The following is a 15,262-nucleotide window of genomic DNA, read 5'->3' as shown; positions in this document are numbered from 1 at the left end:
AAATAGGAGCAAGACACCAGGCTAATTCTGAATTCTGAAACCAATTGTAAAATCCTCAATAACTGCTGAGATCTGCTAACTCAACATGGACCAGGATCAAATCTGGATGACTTGGTGCCATATTGTATGGCACAGTTACCTGCAAGGCTATTGGAGAGAGTTACACTGTACTTTATTCGTAACAACACGACAGAAGATTGGAGCAGGAGTTCTCCAAAGGGTCCCACAAGTCCATTGCTTGCACAGACCATGTGTAACTTGCCCCTCATTCAGTACCCACCTCAGTCAATTCTTGCCTGAAGATAAGTAAAGAAAGATGGCATCTAAAAGCAAGCTGCAAGCCATTGTCAATCAAATCAGGCAGACAGAAAGAGACCGAATGAAAAGAATCCTCAGTCTTCAGTAATGAAACCGAGTGAGTTGCCCAGTGTGCAAGAGAGCCAGCAAGGTCTCAGGTTCAATCTCTTGTTTATGGTGACTTAACTGGCCTGATGGTAGGATTGCAAAAAATAAAATTGGCCGCAGTACTCTAGAAAGGCAAAACAATTATCCAGCATCTCCACTCCCAATCACTCTCCAGCAACCTCTGCTGGAAAGTGTGCAAAAGATTTATTAGATGGTACCAGAGCTGAGAGGTTATAACTATCAGGAAAGTTTGAACAGGCTGGAGTTCTTTTCTCTAGAATACAGAAGACTGATGGGTGACCTGTTAGATGTCTTTAATATTATGAAAGGGTTTGATAGGTTAGATGTGGAGAAGATGCTTCCATTTGCAGGGGAGATGAGAACAAGCGTCCATAAATATAAGACAGTCACTAATAAATCCAATACAGAATTCAGGAGAAACCTCTCTACCCAGAGAGTGGTTAGAATGTGGAACACACTACCACATGAGATAGTTGAGGTGAATAGCATAGATGCATTTAAGAAGAAGCTAGATAAATACATGATGGAGAACGGAATAGAAAGATATGCTAATGGGGTTAGATGAAGAAGGGTGGGAGAAGGCTGAGGTGGAACATAAACACCGGCATAGCATGTTGAGCTGAATGACTTGTTTCTGTGCTGCAAATACTATGTTATACTATGTGTATGGAGATCAAGAGAGAACAGGATTGAGCTTTGCTGTGATTCTTCCAATGACCGAATGCTCTCTGATACTAGGCTCCAACATGAAGACTGGTCATTTGACTGAGATATTAGAGGGCAGCCCATTCACATGAAACACACTCCCAGCATGAGTCAGCACCCTCAGTACAGTGAGCGTAGGGGTGGTGGGAGTTAGAATAACAGCAGGAAACAAATGATAATTTGAAACCACCTATAATTCAGATGTTGCATCTCCAGATTCCAGCCCTACTTCAAAAAGGCCAAATATGGCCAACAGTGAGAGAAGTCCACCAGGTCACTGGGAAACATGTGTCTATTGCAGTATATAATTAGCAGGGACCTCTGACACCATCAGGAAAATGGGTGCGAGTTTTCCGTTTGCCTCTGGCTGACACTATTATCAAGGTAACAGATTTTTAATGCTTCCTTCTTTTGAAAAGCTGTTCCACTCACTATGGAATTTTCAGACTTAACATAAAAAGGAGAAGGATGTCATAATGTCACGAAACGCTTTCTCAAACATTAATTTTAAGTAGCTATTTAGGCAAAGGGTTAATTTTAACCCAGTCTCCTTTAATTATGACCAGTAGATTTACAGCTTGCAGAAACCATAGTATAAATTGTGGAGATAAACAATTAACAGATGAATCAATCGCTTGTGAGCTGCTTGTGAACTTCTGTTGGCTCCACTTGTGTCTGTGTGCATGGAGGTGAGGTTGAGAGAAAATAGAGTTCTGAGGAATATAGTGTACTTTTTACTCACAGACACTATCAGATGCTGTCAGGACAGGAAGAGGGATGTGTCCAATTCACCATGTTGCCCTGAAAATGCAGTTCAGTCCCAGCCTTGTGCTGTACTTTGGTGATAACACTCTCATTCCCTGCACTCATTATTCTGAAGCACATCACTGTGTTATTGCCAAATTTGAGGGCAATTTGGTTTGGTGGATGAAGACTGCCCAAAGTAGTTTCCTTTGTGATTTGTTCATAGTCGTTGGCAAGGGAACATTTGTTCCATCTGTCTGGGCTAGGTTCCAACATAAATCCCAGCAGTCAAAGGTTAGCCTGCTCATTTTAACCTTTCACTCACCAGAACACTGTCATTTTAACAAGAGGATTTGAATCCCTCAAAGAAAATAAACCACACTTTTGGTACAAAGTAATAAATTATTAGCAAGGTACAAAATAGTTGTGAGGAGCCACAGGAAGATAGGGAAAGAAACAGTATAAGGTCAGAGATGGACGAGGGATAGATGTTCCTCACAAGCTATAGGTGACTCATTCTGAGGTAAAACTCATTGCTTCACTCGTTCTTCCCTTCATCCCATAATCCACAGGTTTTTAAACTCAAATTTGGTGTTACGTAATCTCTAATGCCTATTTGGTATCCACCATTACCTCTGTAAAGCATCTTTTTTGGGGGACAACTTGTTATTTGAAAGATGCTAGATAAATATGTTATTCATCCAAGTTTTGCATTGAGAAAAATGGTGAGGCTGTCAGCACTCTATTACGGAATAGATTGGACAGCAACTTCTAGAGTCTTCATATGCGCCGTTAAACCACTATATTCCTACGTTCCTAAATGCAGAAACCAGGAAATTGCAGTCCGAGTAACCCTGCTCCTCCACAGGCTGTGCTAAAACAGTTCCTCTCTGACAGATTTGGCATGTAAGGGTTTAAAGTTACTGTACTGAGCCACTAGTTTACTCACTAAACAAGGAAGAAAATGTAAGGGCTGGTGCATTCAGCTGTAAGTGAATTTTTAATGGCATGATGAGTCATAATTACTGGCAAACAACCTCTCAGGCACTGAACATTCAAAGTCACAAGCGTAGAGTCTCATTCCTTAAGAATTTTTAATTTAAAGATTTTTCTGTGTCTTTTATCTCTCTCTTAATCCCATCTTTCTTTCCCTCTCTTCATTTCACTTCCTGTACATGATCTGACTTTGAATAAAATCTAATTTATACTTCCTGGTTTTGACTGCATGGGTCACCCAGGTAATTTCCAGGTCACGACCCTGCTATCTCAAAATGTAAATTATCTAACTGGGCCAGAGGCAAGTGTAGTGCACAATCAGTGGCACCAGGGCTAGCATGGAGGTGGGAAGCAGCTCCAGACTGAAATGTTGACTGCAGCCATGACAGGGCTCACTATTGCCTTGTATAATAGTGCAGGCAGCAGATCAGAGTGCCAACAGTGTTATGGTGCAAATAAGTGGCCAAACAGTGAACGGGTAGGCAGCTGAAGTGCTATGTTTCAATCACACTTTTTCTCGGTTTCTTGGAACCATAGAACTATAGAAAAATTACAGCATAGAAGGAGGCCATTCAGCCCATCGTGTCTGTGCTGGCCGAACAAACTAGCCGCCCAATCTAATCCCACCTTCCAGCACCTGGTCCATGGCCTTGCAGGTTACAACACATCAGGTGCATGTCCAGGTACCTTTTAAAAGAATTGAGGGTTTCTGCCTCCACCACCATTCCTGGCAGTGAATTCCAGACAATTTATCAAGGAATATTTATCGACATCAAACAATGTCCAACCAGTCCCGACAGCTAATCACTTACTTGCACCAGACCGTTTGCTCCTCCCGCTATCCTCTTTGAAAATTCCTTCTGGCCCTCCCCAGCCCATTAACAAACTCCTCAAGCAGGCAGTTAATTGGAGGTGAGCGGGTTCCCGGCTCCCCATGCCCCGCCCGCTCTTTGAAAATTGCAGCGCATTCTGGAGGCTTTGGGATCCAGAAATGTCATCTTCAATTAATGCCTGCGCCCGTGCTCGACCCTCCCAAAGCGCTTTGAAAATCCAGCCCCATGGCTCAGACAATTCTTCAATCTGATTGGTTGAAGATCAACGCTTTCCCCACTCACACACACCACAGATACCCTGTAGAGGGCGCCGTGCTTGGTTAGACACCTAACAACCTAACACCTAACAAGTTGCCGCTCAAAAGCCCGCTAAAAGTCTGTGAACAGCTGTCAGTGTGATGAACAGCGAATGCTATTCCTTAACTATGGACCGAAAAATCCGAGCCAATATCTTCGGACACTCTTACTTTGTCAGCCTTGATGTTTTGCTGCACAGTGGGCCTTGGCCCTTCATCTGGATTGTTTTAAATTTATACATATGTGCTGAGTAGATCACAAATAAAGTCAGAGATATGTTTGTCCCTGGCAATGGCAGAGCAGCACTGAACACAGGCACAGAGCGCATGCCGACTGGATCACTCATTTCATTTAAATCCCAGGCTAAGCTATTGGAAGCAGACAAGTGCTGGCCCCTCTAAAGTGGAGAAGGAAAATCAGATTGGAAGAGATGTCAAAGTCAGGTCACTGTACCAGATTTGTCAGAAACTGGTCATAGATGGAATTGATAAATGTCTGCAAACAGGTTAAATGCCTGGCTTCTTTCCTACAAAGCCCACAGGAACGTAGAGGAAAACCACTGGTGCATGTCCTTCATTGTAAGGTAGATGCCTTCAACTATTTGATACCTATTCCAGTTTGGGAGTTTAAATAGAACTTACATCAATGTATTAAACATCCACTCCCTCTGCCACCAGCACACTGTGGCTCCAGTGTATAATATTTATAAGTTGCACAGCAGCAACTCGCCAAGGCTTCTTTTGACAGCAACTTGCAAACTTGCAACCATGGGAACACCACCCACCTCCAAATTCCCCTCCAAGTCACACACCATCCCGACTTGGACATATTTTCCCATTTCTTCATCATTGGAGAGCATTGCGGGAGCTCCTTCACCACACAGAATACAGCAGTTCAAGAAGTAGGCCCACGACCACCTTTTCAAAGGCAGCCAGGAATGGGCAATAAATGCTGGTCTTGTCAGCGATGCCCATGTCCCGAAAACGAATGGTGAAAAAAAGTTCAGCCCCAGTTACTGATGGATATGTGCACTGCTGCTGTCAAGGTTGAGCCTGGCCGGGTTCAACTGAGTTACTTGGTAAGGGGATAGACTGTAACACTTGACACCCTTGCCTAATCAAAAATCATCAATCTCAGTTTTGAAATTTTCAATTAATCCCCATCCTCAACAATTGTTTGGAGGGAGGATGTTCCAGATTGCTACTATCCTTTGTGTGAAGATGTGATGCCTAACATCACCCTGAACAGACCCGCTCTAATTTTGAGGTTTTGCCTCCTTGTTTTGGACTCTCCCACCAGAAGAAATAGTTTCTCTCTATCTACCCGATCAACTCTGTTACTCATCTTAAACTCCTCAATTAGTTCACTCTTTAATCTTCTATACTCAAGGGAATATGAGACAGATCCCCAACATCAGAAATTCAATGATGAGGAAAGACTGGAGAAACGTAGGCAATGAAGCCTCAAAGAAAGCTAACTAATGGGAACCTCCTAGACGTATTTATACAATGAATAATATGAATGAACTGAAAATCTGCTTCAAGCTAAACCATGATGGGGGACAATTTGGCACAGAGTCAAACGAGCAAAAGGTAAAGTTTGGGCTGATGTCTGGGAGATTTTACACCCAAAGAGTGATCAACACCTGGGGAAAGGATTTCTGGGGCAGGTAGTAAAGGCAATGACCCTGGAATGGTCTAAGAAGCAGTTTTTGAAGTTGAGGTGAAGGGGAATGTAGAGACCTTCCAGATGGATGAGCACAGATGGGCAACATGGCCTTCCTCGTCTGTATCCATCCTGTACTGCTCACGTAACTGGGGCAGCTGCTTGGCTTGAGTGACTGATGTTCTGCCAATTGGTTTGATCACAGAATGGTAAAGGATATAGCTGTGCAGTTAAAGATGAGGTGTCCCGCCATGCAAAACGTGCAAGATTGCGACAATCTGTTTGTCAGCTTAATTTAATTGTGAACATGAGCTGGCAGGAAAGCTGGCATTCTGTGGCGTCAGATGGCCATAATGTCCCCGCAGAACCTGCAGCCTAATGACCCATTTTATCCATTCATTCTAGATTTACTTCTAATGGTGTTCTCCATATGTATGTGAACATCTTTTAACTACAAACAGCAAATGCTGTTACTTCTGTATCTAACAGAAGCTTTTGTTTAATCTTTCAGCTTTTTTCCCCCCTCGGCAGCATTATGAGGCAGTGCTGATGTACCCAGTCTGCTCAAAGCAACTGCACGCATTGTTTACCCATCTGACAGCCTAGCACTCCACACACCTGTCATTGAAACCAGACTATAGGAAGGCTCCAGTCATTACCCGTGATAGATAAGTTTTTAATAAAAACATGTTCTGCTCAGCCAGCCAGATAAGTATTATTCAAAATTTCCTAGCAGCTTATAGATCGACTTCCCTGCTCTCTGTCTGTGGTGTGTACTGTATTATTAACATTTACTTCTTCCAAGTGCATTTTTACTGACATTTGTTTTGCTTTTAATATATGAATTGAAGACAGAATTTTAGAAGGGATATATATATATATATATGTTTATACTTATTTATATATATGTATAATATTTTGGAATGAAATAGCAATCAACAGCTGAAAGGTCTCTTAGTCAAATTCTTATCTTATACCTTTGGCCTGTACTATTCAACCTCCGTTGATAGGACTTAATAAATATTCACCCCTAGGATAACTAGCCAAGGTCAGCAAAAGCTGGAGCAGACAAATAATCAAACATCAGGCACTCCAAGGCAGCAGTGAGACTTGGAAACTAATCACATTTGGCTTGCCTTATAAACCTAGAAATTGGCGGATGGGCACTTAACATATCTGTATGAAGGTGCTCTGTAGGCTACTTTAACACAGCTTAACTCCTGTGTTAAAATCACAGACAGACGAATGTCATACGGATGTGTTAAGCCTCCGTTAACTGATCAATATCTCTAGGCTAGGCTTACACATACAATGGGTGAATAATCACAGACTTTATTCAGCTCGTCCCGCAGAGCTTTAGCATAAGAGCCCTGCAATTCCCAGATGAATGGCGCAAAATTAGTTTACTCTGTTTTTCCAGGGTTTCTGAGGCTCTGCCCTTAAAGTTCCGGCAGATGATTGGCAGAACCTCATCTCACCCCCTCAAAATTGCCCCCTAGTTTATGGTGGAGGGGTGCAGGTGGAGTTGCGAGGTTGGGACCCCTTCAGCACCACCTGTCAGAGCAGAACTCGGCTATCACTCTACCATTCATTTACAGAGGACTGAATGGTTTTTCTGGATGAAGAGTCATCATTCTTGTTTGTTTTAATCTCACAAACTAAACTTAGATGAGTTCCATGGCAAAATGGATTCTGTTCCAAAAAATCCAAGCCTACGTTCAACCTGAGGGGAAAAATACTTGGACTTGGATCAGGCCCTTGTTATTTTTTATTTCTTACCTGTTTTTTAGTCTTCTGTGCCCATACTGTACAGTTGCTGCCCCAGTAACAGAGCAAGCTAGTAATCCATGCCCAGTACTTTGCTAGTGTTGCCTTGTCATTGGGATCTGCACAAGAGCAGATCAGGGTGACTCTTCCTCCAGCCTTTTCTTTATTATTTGGGGTAAAGTGTCTTGATGCCTCCCTCTCTCATTGCCCCAGTGGTACACTTGAGATTCACTGTGTGGAGGACTGCTGCAACCTTAACTGTTCCATTGCACAACACACTAGAGGCCCAACTCAATGTACTAGCTCCTTCCAGATCTCTGCCACGCTGCTCTGCAACCAACACCAACTTGCATCTCTAAAGCACCCTTAACATAGACAAACATCCCTAAGATACTTCATGGAGGGGGTCACAGAAACCACAGGAAGCTATTTGAAAACAGCTTGCTCAGCATCTGGATTTACCCCTCTCCCTTTATGGATGTATCTTGTCTTTGGACACTATCTCTGCAGATCACTAAGTCGTGAGAACCTGCATCCCGCCATTGGATGGTACAGCTTACTAACATGCCACAGCCTTCTGCCACTAGGCAGCCTCAGTGAGTCATGTTTTCCTTTGCACTATTTGTTTTAGTTTCACGTTCAGCTGCTTGCCGGTCTGCAAGGCCTCTCAAGTGGGTGGACACCATAGGATGGAACCCATGAAAACATCTGAGTTGCAGTCAGTTCACTAAGCTCTAGCTAAAGGGGGAATACTTAGAAGTGAGAGACGGAACAGAGCTATTGAGATTAAAGATTCATGCTCAAGACACTATTGAATAAGAGAATTATTTTCTGTACCAGAATCGTTTTCATACAACTGTATAAAGAAAATAAAATAAAAGATGAATGTTCTGGAATAATGCAGATGAAAAAGTGTCAAAAACATGGAAACAAAGAAATGACAAATTCCAAACAATTGACAAACTGGTACAATAGTCTTCCTCTGTGGTCTTTAATCTATTAATCTGTATCTGGCTATATTATCAACAAAGGTAAGGCAACCAATGCAATCTGATGTGGTTTCTCCAAGTTGTTTATTATGTTATGACTGAGGCGGGAGAGTGCACTGATCATCGTTAGGAAGGTCTGATGGTATTGTTCTAAAGCCCATGACCGGAATTTTACGCCGCCCCAGTGGGTCGGATGGTGGCGTGGGGGGCGAAATAACATTGAGTGGCAGGCTCCGGGAGGCCTACCCGCCCCGATTCCACCTCTGAACAAGTTTACAGAGGTCTGGTGTGGGGGGCGGGGGGTGGGAAACGGCCCGCCCGCCCGAGGCCAATCAAGACCCTTAAGTGGCCACTTAACGGTCATGTAAGGGCCCCACGCCCGCCTCCACGGGTATTTTACCCGTGGCAAGCGGGTATGCCGGGGACGTGAAAGGCCGCCCAGCGATAGCTGCTGGCCTTTCCGCACCCTGGGGGTGGGGGGTATGGCAGTCGGGCACAGGGTTCCCGATTGAGGGCCGCCCCCACCTCACGACCCAACCCTGGGATCCAAGATACCCCCCTCCCCCTAAACGACCACCATAGCCTCACCAGGGCATGACCGATCCCCCTGGTGAGGCATCCCAAACTTACCCACTCTCTCGGCTCCATCAGGTCGGCTGGGCTGCAGTCCCAGCAGTGGCCACCACTCGTGGTGGCGCTGCTGAGACTAATAACTGCCGGCCCACTGATTGGCCGACAGCTCACTGAGGCGGGACCTCCTCCCTCAAGTGGATGGAAGTCCCGCCTCGGGCCAATTAAAGCCTGGGAATCTGTAAAATACGGGACAGATCCCCAGACTGGGCGGACGCAGGGTCATCACCGACATTTACGTCGGAGTCCGGCTCCCGTCCGCCCAGTGTAAAATTCCGGCCCTTGTGTCTGTGGGTGGTTTGCTGAGGACTTTAACTAAGTGATACCGAGATTACTCATAACTTCCTGGAACATTTTAGACATAAAATTGGAACTTTGATCCAACTGAATCTTAATCAGTAATCCATATCTAGTGAAGAACTGAGTTAACTTTTCTACCAGTACTTTAGCAGTAATTGTTCTCTAGGGAATGGCCTCTGGGAACAGCGTAACCATATTCATAGTAGTGAGTATATATTGATGTCCTGCTTTTGTTTTCAGTAAAGGTCACACACAGTCTACCATTACCCCACTAAATGGTTCTCCAAAAACTGGTATGGGAATTAGAGGTATCAGTTTTATGGCAAGTTGCGGTTTTCCCATAATTTGGCACAGCATTACAAAACTGCACCATGTCCTTGTAAAGACCTGGCCAATAAAAATGTTGACTTTTACGTGATTGGGTCTTTCGGATCTCCACATGTCCTGCCATAGGAATTTCATGGGCTATCCTTAATATTTCCTGCAATACTTGGGCGGTACTACTATCTGGTGAATAACCGTCTATTCTTCGTCCACAGGTCTGTGAGGAGGTCTCCACTTCCTCATCAGAATCCCATTTTTAGTACAGTAGCCTTCTGGAACTCCTTCTACCTCAGCTTCTGTTAGAACCGATTGTGTCACTTTACTTAACTCTGGATCGGCTTGCTGAGCCTTGACCAAATCCCCAAAGAAAGTTTCAGATATTCAGCTATGTCTGTGGTGCCAATTTGACCTCTGACAATGGAACTTGTTTAGCCATTGCTCGGGTCATGAAGGAAAAATTCCTGAAACCTTTTCCTGCAACTGCTCTGTCTCTTTGACTTCACTTGATCTTTTTGTGACTACTGGAGAAGCTACTACCTTCGCTCTGGCCAAATCATTCCCCAGGAGTAGGTCAACTCTGTCTACAGGCAAACTATGGACAACTCCTATGGTTACCGCTGCAGACATTAGGTCACACTTCAGGTGCACCTGATACAAAGGTACAGGGATATACTCACAAACTTTGGCTTCAATGTGCTCTCTGATGGAAAAGTTATGTCTTTCCCCAGCAAAGGAGTTTGGGTGGCTCCTGTAACCCTAAGTATAACTATAGGTTTACCTGCCTCACTTAAGGGATAAGGAGTTACTTTTCCTTTTGACAAGAATTCCCTAAAGTTCTCAGGTATCTTGTTCATGTTCTCTGCACTCACAGTGCAATTTTTGTACTTGGTCTTACATCTGCAATCAGAGCTACAGCTTGCTCTGTTGTGGTCTGTCAGGGCCCCTTTCTCTGCATGAGCCTTGTGGATCCCAATAAGTCCCATGGGTTTACCCGAAACCTCCAGCATTCTGCATGAAGGTGTTCCACCTTGTGACAATGGTAACACTTAGGCTTGTGGACCTCACTTCCACCCTCAGCATCTTCCTTTCTGGCCTGAGGAGGAGACCCGGGAATTCCCAGCTATCCCTCCTTGACCCTGTCTACTTGCCTTCCTTTCACCCTCCTACCTTCTATCCTTCTCGGGTTTGTGGGGGTGACGGACATAGGGTTTGGGCTTGTAAACAAACTCATAATCATCAGTGATCTCAGCTGCCTGTCTGGCTGTTGAAACTTTCTGGTTCCCTACATGGTTTCTTACTAATGGAGGGAGTGAATTTTTAAATTCTTCCAGGAGAATTATTTCCCTAAGGGTCTCATACTTGGCCTCTACCTTTAGTGCCCACATCCAATGATCAAAATTAATTTGCTTTACCCTCTCAAATTCTATATAAGTCTGCCCAGGCTGTTCCCAGAGGTTCCAAAATTTCTGCCTGTAAACTTCAGAGACTAACTCAATAGCAGCGAAAATAGCCTTTTTTGCCATCTCATAATCTGCAGAAGCCTCCTCAGAAAGCAAGACATAAACTTCATGAGCTCTGCCCATCAACCTGCTTTGCATAAGCAGTGTCCACCTTTCCTTTGGCCACTTCATCTGTCTAACTATCTTTTCAAAAGTAATGAAAAATGCCTCTAGGTCCCTTTCTTCAAACTTCAGGTGAGCTTGCACAAACTTAAATAGCTCTCCACTGGGTCCTGGGCTGGAGTCAGTTCTTTCCTCAGGGCCACCCTTTTTTTGTAGTTCCTGCTTTTTAAAATTTAAATCCCATTTCTTGCTCCCTTTCTTTTTCTCTCCTGCCTCTTCTGATGAAAGGTCACTGACCTGAAACGTTAACTCTGTTTCTCTCTCCACAGATGCTGCCAGATCTGTTGAGTATTTTCAGCACTTTCTATTTTTATTTTTATTGTACTTCATCAGCTTTGGGTTATCCCAGATGAGCCCCCAATGATATGTTACAACCAAGGCAGGAGGAATGCATTATCTGTAAGGTCACAACATATATTTAAATGTTTCCCCAGTTACCGATAGAGTCATTTATATACTCTATTTTTAATTCAGAATAAAATCTACCCAACAGGTTTCTTTAATAAACAACAAAATTATCAATTTATTATAAAACAAGACTTATTCAGTAAAGATGCAAAGTATTAACACACAGATTGAAATATAAAAGTTCCCTTCTAACTTAGTCCAACACACACACATGCACACACACATACACACACGTTAAAGAAAAAATAGAGGTTTTCTCTGCAGAGAGTTTTTACACAAAGAAAAAAAAGAATACTTTGGCCAAATACTTGTTAATTCTTGAAGGTAAAGGAGAAGGTTGGAATGATACCAGTTGTCCCTTTATTCTGGCATCACAAATATGCGTAGATGGCTGTCACTGGGATTTTTCTGGAGCAGTTCTTTTCAGGCAGCGTCGAGGAATAATCTGGCAGGCTTTCCAGGACAAATGCGGCATCAGGGGTTTCATTATCACATACTGGATTCACAGGGTTTCTCAGAGAGGTGGAGAAAAGACGAGCTGGGTGTTTCTCTCAGCAGGCTACAATTCCAACTGACTGAAAACAATATCCAAACTGAAACCAACTCTTGACCTCCATAAATCTTGACATGTCACTTCTCTGGAAACAACTCCCATAGTCAGAAGGCACCTGCTGTTTACTTAGCTGAAGACATGCAACTTCCAGTAAGTGTTTTTGAACAAATTCCTTCCAGTGATCTTTTTACAAAAAAACAAAGTCCAGCATATATGGAATCATTCCAGTCCTCCAAAGGAATCCACTTCCACAATTTTAAAACATGAGTCCTCACAAAAATATTTAAAAATGGATGTACTTTTAGAACAATTGCTACAGAAGATTTTATCAAGAGCAGCATGACTTCAAATTCAGGGATCGTGAGCCATCTACAGAATGTTAAATGTTACCAGGTTCTCAATGAGTTCTGACATCAGATCGGAAATGTTCTCATTGCCTTTGAAATGAGGTCAGCTGTATTAAGCTAAGTGTGATTGATGTACCAAAGACTGTCTATCTCTCATCCACATTGTATGCTGAGTGTTGGGAATGATGCTGGTATTTATCTCAGGTTGGTTACTTAACATTGTAACTGCGACATCCAATATTGAATGAGCAGAAATTTCCTTCAATCAAACATTGGGAAGACTGAAGCCATTGTTGTCAGTCCTCACTCTAAACTCCCTGCCCCAGATATCGACTGCATTCCTCTCCCTGGCAAAAGTCTGAGATTAAGCCTGTCTGTTGGCAACCTTGGTATCACATTTGACCCCGAGGTGAGCTTCTGACCTCATACTGGTGCCATCAATAAGACTACCTGTTTCCACCTCCATGACATCATCCGACTTCACCCCGTCTCAGCTCATCTGCTGCTGAAACCCTCACTCATGCCTTCATTACCTCTAGACTTGATATTCCAATGCACTTCTGGCTGGTCTCCCACATTCTACCCTCCGTAAACTTGAGGTCATCCAAAATTATGTTGTCTGTTTCTTAATACGCACGAAGTCCCGTTCACCTATCGTCCCTGTACTCAATGACCTACATTGGCTCCCAGTCAAGCAACGTTTGAATTTAAAATTCTCATCCTTTTTTACAAATCTCTCCATGGCCTCATCCCTCCCTAGCTCTGTAATCTCCTCCATCCCCACAACCCTCCAAGATAGCTGCACTCCTCTAATTCTGACCTCTTGTGCATCCCCAATTTTAATCGCTCCACCATTGGTGGCTGCACCTTCAGTTGCCTTGGCCCTCTCCTCTGTAATACACTTCCCACACCTCTCCACTTCTCTACTTCACTTTCCTCCTTCAAGATGCTCCTTAATACCTACCTATTTGACCAAGATTTTGGTCATCAGACCTAACATCTCCTTATGCGGCTCGGTGTCATACTTTCTTTTATAATGCTCCTGTGAAGCACCTTGGGACATCTTATCACTCTAAAGGTGCTATATAAATATAAGTTGTTGTTGGACAATACAAATGTCCTTCAGTGAGCAGAAGGAGCTAGGAATCTGCACTGAGTGCTGCTGGAGGGCACAGAGCGTGAAGAAGGGAGTTTGGTATGTGAGTGAATTTTAAAGGGTAATTTCTCGAAAGTCTAATTTCCGTTTCGTTTACATTTATCAATTAACTGAAATTACTGTTTAAGTTAAGAGGCAAGTTAGGTTTCTTACAGTTTTAAACAGAGGTATACAAGCTCTCAAGAGTAGCTGTAGCTAGTTAATTAGGTAGCAAGCTTAAACTGGTTTCTAAGCTCCTGACAGAGCTCTAGCAAAGCTGACACATCATTGTTTTCAGAGACTATAAATTCAAGAGACTCTCAGTGATGCTTGTTTGCATTGGGTGCTGCTGGAGGGGACAGAGTGTGAAGAAGGGAGTTTGGTAAGTGAGGGACTTCGGTAAGGAGGGGACCTATAAATTAATTAAGTATGTAGGAGCTCTAGGGTGCCACGGCAATCCATGGCAACCATGTCTGTAGTAAGTATCTGAGACTTGAGGAGCTTCGGCTCAGAGTCATTGAGCTGGAGGCCGAGCTGCAAACACTGCGATACATCAGGGAGGGGGAAAGTTACTTGGATACTTTGTTCCAGAAGGCAGTCACACCCCTTAGGATAGGGTCATTTGTTTTGGTCAGTGGTCAGGGACAGGATGGTGTGACTGCAAGTCAGCTAGGTAAGGGGATCGAGAAGGTGGGAATGGAGGAGCCTCATCCCTTGCAATTGAGCAAGTTCGAGGTTCTTGCAGCTTGTATGGACAAGAGTGAGAACTGTAGTGTGGATGAGTAGATTGACCATGGCACTATGGTACAGGAAGCCATTCAAGTGGGGGGAGCAAAAAGGAAGGTAGTGGTAATAGGGGACAGTATAGTGAGGGGGATTGACACTGTTCTCTGCAGCAAACAGCGTGAATCCAGAAGGCTGTGTTGCCTGCCAGGTGTCAGGGTTCAGGACATCTACTCAGGGCTAGAAAGCAACTTACAGTGGGAGGGGGAGTATCCAGTCATCATGGCCCATGTAGGTACCAATGACATAGGCAGGACAAGGAAAGAGGTTCTGCATAGTCAGTATGACGAGCTAGGCACTAAATTAAGAAGCAGAAGCTCATAGGTAATAATCTCTGGATTATTAACTGAGCCATGTGCAAATTGGAGTCGGGCAAATAAGATTAGGGCAATGAATGCGTGGTTCAGAGACTGATGTGGTAGAAGTAGGTTCCGGTTCGTTGGGCACTGGCACAAGGATTTGGAAAAGTAGGGACTGTATTGTTTGGACGGTCTATAGCTGAACCATGCTGGGACCGGTGTTCTAGTGACTTGCATAACTAGGGAAGTAGAGAGGGTTTTAAACTAAATAGTGGGGGCAAGGGATCAAATTTGGGAAGATACAGTAAATCAAAGAGTCGAGACAAGGCAAGAGAGAAAGGTATTAATATGCAAAAAGATAAACAGACCATGACAGGAAGGGACAGTGATTACAAATCTAAGAGTAAATTAGCTGATAAGGCTGGAGGTTACAAAAATA

General features: G+C 43.7%; 1 protein-coding gene across 5 annotated transcripts in view; it reads right to left on the bottom strand.

Annotated features, from left to right (window-relative positions):
- The window catches only part of mafa (MAF bZIP transcription factor a), a 366,266-nt gene that overhangs the window by 44,608 nt on the left and 306,396 nt on the right, over window positions 1–15,262 (bottom strand). The window lies entirely within an intron of this gene.

The sequence above is a fragment of the Heterodontus francisci genome, chromosome 17, assembly GCF_036365525.1.
Source record: "Heterodontus francisci isolate sHetFra1 chromosome 17, sHetFra1.hap1, whole genome shotgun sequence".
NCBI classification, from domain to species: Eukaryota; Metazoa; Chordata; class Chondrichthyes; order Heterodontiformes; family Heterodontidae; genus Heterodontus; species Heterodontus francisci.
The sequence above is the reverse complement of the archived record's forward strand: the minus strand, read 5'-3'. Positions and strand labels throughout refer to the sequence as shown.